At 38.4% G+C, this 5,361-nt stretch overlaps 1 pseudogene; it reads right to left on the bottom strand.

The window, feature by feature from the left end:
• Positions 1–4,222: 4,222 nt before the first annotated feature.
• On the bottom strand, positions 4,223–5,010 carry LOC105524846 (annotated as a pseudogene).
• Between the last annotated feature and the right edge of the window lie 351 nt (positions 5,011–5,361).

The following is a 5,361-nucleotide window of genomic DNA, read 5'->3' as shown; positions in this document are numbered from 1 at the left end:
ATTCTAATTTAACTTCTCCCTCTGCCCAATCCTGCTTCTTCATTTCCTTACAGATGTTGATAAACCTCCTACATGAAAATCTCTCCCAATCTGCTTTCAGAGAACCTGACCCAAGACACATCTCCTGCAAGAATGTTTCAGTCATTCATTCAGAAGGTCAAAAGAAGGTTTTAGGCTGGGTGTGGTGACTCACACCTGTAATTCTAGCACTTTGTTAGACAGAGATGGGAGGATTGCTTAAGGCCAAAAGTTTGAGACTGGCCTGGGCAATCTAGCAAGACTCCATCTTTACAAAAAAATTAAAAATTAGCCAGGCATAGTGGCACACACCTGTAGTCCCAGGTACTTGGGAGGCTAAGATGGGAGGATTGCTCGAGCCCAGGAGTCCAAGGCTGCAGTGAGCTACGATTGTGCCAGTCCAGCCTGGGTAATGAAAGGAGACTCTCTCTCTAAGGAAAGGAAAAAGAAGAAGGAGAAGAAGACAAAGCTTCGAACTTTTCAGAGAAATGTGCTCAAGGCCCAAAGACAATGGAAAAGAACAAGGTGATCAAGAATGGCAAAAGTGGAGCAGAACGAGGAAGGAATAGCCAGGGAACTGAGAAGAGGTAAAAGAAGTCCTCTGAAACAGGGCTGTGGTATACATTCCTGAGATGCCTCACTCTTCTAGGTGTTTGGCCAAACTCATTTGGCTGAACTACGTTGTAGAATCTTGCTGGTTGGCAATGGATTCACCAATGCTGAGCCTACAGATTATGGCAGGGGAACTCACAACCTTCGTGTACAGCTGCCGTCAGTTCCACAGGATAATTGGGGCGAGTTCAGAGCACCCTTCTTAAAGTTGTAAGTTTCACCAGAAACAATATGGCATTATATTCTGCAAGTATGACATTTTTAGTGCAATCCAGGGTATGATTATGAGGATTAATATAATGCCGTTGTTGACAACCTCACAAGCCAGGAACACCGGCAACTATATAAAAGGCAGGTACCTCTATATCATGGTGATGAAACAGGGAAGCACCAATCCTGCAAGGTTAAACCAGTGTCACTCTATTCAAATGTTATGTATGTTGTCCCAAGAGAAAGTCCTGGGAATTTCTCCCTTGGTGCCATGTGGTATGTGAGCAAGCATTTTAAAACATTTAGGTCTTTTACATATAAATAAGATAGTTGAATGGATTTCTTGATGTTGTGTATTTGGGCTCTCATACTCAAAAGCACAGCAAAAATACCTAGACACAATCTTACCATTTCAGTCTTAATTTTTTAAAGTGAACACTCTTTACCTTACAACTGAGGTTCAATGGCCAATCTGTAAAGTTCTGTGGAAAATTATAGCAACTATCAAACCACAAGATTTTGCTTCTTGTCAGCTCTATTAACTACTTCTTTGAAGGAAAAGAAAAAATTTACATTTTTTCTCAAACTTCCCACTTTGTGAGATATGTCCCATATAAGGACTTATTTCCTGATGGGAAAATGAACATGTTATTGGCAGAAATAGGTTGTGTATTTATAGGAAGAAGATGAAGAAGGATAATCTAATTTTTAGGAACAAACCAGTGAAGTCCAAAGCAAGATCAACCAGAAAGTTGAATGCTGTCTCATTGGAAATTTTCAGTAATTGTTTCAATGTGGAATTCATTATAGTAGTGTAGAAGTTATTTGAAAACTCTGGTATTTTAGGGGAGAGATCAATGGCAGAGTGGGTCTTCAGCTGTTCAGGTAATTTTAAGACATTGTTAAGAAGTGGGTCATTTATCCCTGTGCCTAAAAGTAGAAAACAAATTGAGAACAAGATGTTATTAAATAGGTGAGGAACACATTTCCTTACAGTGGGAGGCAGGTATCTCAGGGCTGGACACCATGTTTGAAGTTGGTGCTTGGTAGGGCCCTTTCCAGACAGGTTTAAGCAAATCTCCACTGACTAAACTTGATATGAAATCCGTTGCCAAGCGTATTCAATGACATGCCCTTCTGGATCAGTTAGAGGGCTTCTTGTGAAGAAGCACTGGCACACTTCCTGTGTGCCTTGCAATAATCTAGCTCAAGATTAACACAATTCTTCTTCTCCAGTGATTGGTCCCTGAAGAGGCCGCAGAGTTTTAACCATTAATGTTTCACAGTGTGGCCCAAATACTGTCAAGAGGCAGGGTATTATACAAGTCCTTCTGCAGGCAGTCATTGCATACATATTTACATGTGAGCATGGTTCTGCCCTTCCTAACAACATGCACAGAATCATTGAAATACATTTACCTGGACCACATTTCACACACGTAAAAACCTATCTAAATAGTTACAATAGGCCTCCAAATGGAAGTATGAGCTGCTTTCTTTACCTGAACACCATAAAATAAAATATCTTTTACAATATTGTTGAGTAATTCTGAAAGACTCTAAAGCATATTAATCAAGACTTATTATTACTAAAATGCTGTCTTCCTTTCTGTATGTGTGTCATGCCAGAGATTACATAAGCAAAGTAAGAGCAAATATTTGGTGCAAAAGAACAGCTACCTGTGAAGGCCAAGGCTGGTCTGCATGCAAGAGATGCCTGTCACTCTCTGAAGGTCTAAATTTGAGTCCTGATGCTGGACAAGGGGAATATCTGTGAGCACTGCCAGTTGAACACAGGAGCATAGGCACATGAGATCAAGAGAAGGTCACCATCTAGCCTGGGTGAATAACTGAAGTTTTGGTACCTTATAATCAACACTGTAGATGTTAAAAGAAGGATCATTAGAAATTTTAGCTACTCCAGAGGCAAAGGAATCATTATTCTTTTTATAATTGTCTACATTATAAAATGCATTTAAGGTTAAGTGCATAATGAGAGTCAAAGCTCTTTTGAGATATGAAAAAACACAATTTCTCAAGGGGAAAATGTTGACTACCTGTACAAAGTATACAGAAAGCAAAGAAGTATTTGCTACTTCATATTGAGAACACAGTACATATCTTAAGTTTAACTTTCTTTTCTCTGATCTATCAATCTTTTCTCCTCTATTTAGTTCAAATTTATAGTTTTCATTAGCTCCAATAGATCTTGATATGTACATATGTGTATACATACAATATATTTTTAAACAGACTAATGAAATTTTTGATATATATTTTTGTTAAAATATAAAACTAGGATTTATATTTAGTTTAAATATAAGACTAAATATTAGACTAAATTAGACTCAATATAAACGTTATACCACCCACTGAATGGATTTGTAGTTCGACAGTTCCTTTTAAGTTCCTTCTTAAAAGGAAAAGATGACTGTTCCATCTTTTTTCTTTTCTAAAATCATTCTGCCCCAGTCTTCACTTATCATCACATGCACTTTATTCCACCAAAAATCATTTCTCAAAATCAATCTACTTGAATAATCATTCAGCCTGTTTAGAGCTTTCCCAGTCTTATAATTTGCTATCTTGACTACACATCCCAAGGCCTTTCTCACTTTTCCTGGTTAATACAGAATGTCCCATAAAGAAAGAATAAAACGTCAAGTGCCGTGGGTCATGCCTGTAATTCCAGCACTTTGGGAGGCCGAGGCGGTTGGATCACTTGAGACCAGGAGTTCAAGACCAGCCTAGCCAACACGGTAAAACCCCGTCTCTACTGAAAATACAAAAATTGGATGGGCATGGTGACATCCTAGCTACTTGGGTGGCTGAGGCATGAGCATTGCTTGAACCCTGGAGGCAGGGGCTGCAGTGAGCTGAGATCACACCACTGCACTCCAGCCTAGGCAACAGGGCGAGACTCTGTCTCAAAAAAACACAGAAACAAAAAACAATAAAAGCATATTTCTTTAAAATGAAAGATCAGTAACTTCAGTGGCTACTATATTAACCACTTAGTGAAGGTACAACAAAAACTACACATCCTTATGTTAATTAACTGAAATTATAATAAATTAAACTACTACTTCTGTCATTTACTTAAGGCTTATAAGTGTACTCAAGAAATCAAAATGGCTTCCCATTGCTTGACATTTGCTTTCCAAATACTTCACATTTCAACCCCATATCCCTACAAAGAGAAATAATTCAACATACTTTCCTTACCTAAAAATACTACAGGAAGCTAAAAGGCATTTAGAATTTTTTAGACCTTGAAGAAGAGTGTTATACTTCCAACATGTATTTAACTTATAAATCAGTTTCTATCCTGTGGCATAGCTTCAGTCTAAGTACATCATAGTTATATTAACTCCGTATTGCTTCATCTTGTCAAGTCAGACGGAGATTCTGTTGCATCATGGATATTACTCAAGATGTCTTCTTCGTTTGAGTTAGATAGAAGTTCTCCAAAACTACATGGTATTGTGGTCAATCTTTGCTCCACTGGAGGAAACTTAATTAGTGGTGAAAGAGACTTTTCTTTCACCAAGAGCCATGTGTAAAGGTGGTTTTGTATACTCAATGTGCAAATCATTAGTGTCCAAATAGTTAAGCATATCATCTGTTTGCACATTTTGAGGAGTAGGGCTCAATTCTGGTTGGTGTCTTTCAAGTGTTTCAAGATTAGACAGGTAAGATTCTTCCTTTTTCTTGGAAAGAGATTTCTTCAGAGCCTCATATCTACTGCGAACAGCCTATAAATTGAAGTCTGATTCTGGAGTAGTCTGTCCATCTCCCATAACATCTCCTAGAAAAATGCCACTGTCCACAGGACTATTTGGCTCCAGTTTAAACTGGATTCTAAACTACTGGAAATTTTAACACTTAGGGAACCACCCTCCTCCGGAAAGTTTCATGCCAAATGCAAATATGCTAAAATCAATATCCTTACAACTAATTCCACTTGATATCTGAAAAGAGTTCCATAATGTAGTTTTATTCATGGAAGGTTTGTTACAAGAAGCCTGTGAATGGTCCAATATTTTCATATACTCCTCTTTACTGCTACCCAACTCATCTATTCCATTGCTGACAGCAAGGGAGAATGTCTATTTGGTTAGTTTCTGAACGCTTGGTTACTAAAGCTGTACATTCCAAATCTTGCTTGAGAATTATTATTTATTTATTTATTTATTTTTTATTTTATTTTATTTTATTTTATTTTGAGACAGAGTCTCGCTTTGTTGCCCAGGCTGGAGTGCAGTGGCGCCATCTCAGCTCACTGCAAGCTCCGCCTCCCGGGTACACGCCATTCTCCTGCCTCAGCCTCCCTAGTAGCTGGGACTACAGGGGCCCCACCACCATGCCCGGCTAATTTTTGGGGTTTTCTTTTTGGTTTTGGTTTTGTTTTTTTTTTTGAGACAGAATTGATGGCTCAGCTCCTCAAACACTTGCCACCTTCTCCCAGGCTGGAGAGTTTTTTTATTGAAGTGCTAACAAATTTAAGGCACTTGGAATTTG

This window comes from Colobus angolensis, unplaced genomic scaffold, assembly GCF_000951035.1.
Source record: "Colobus angolensis palliatus isolate OR3802 unplaced genomic scaffold, Cang.pa_1.0 Scaffold114, whole genome shotgun sequence".
Lineage (NCBI taxonomy): Eukaryota > Metazoa > Chordata > Mammalia > Primates > Cercopithecidae > Colobus > Colobus angolensis.
This window is presented reverse-complemented; position numbering and strand designations above follow the sequence as displayed.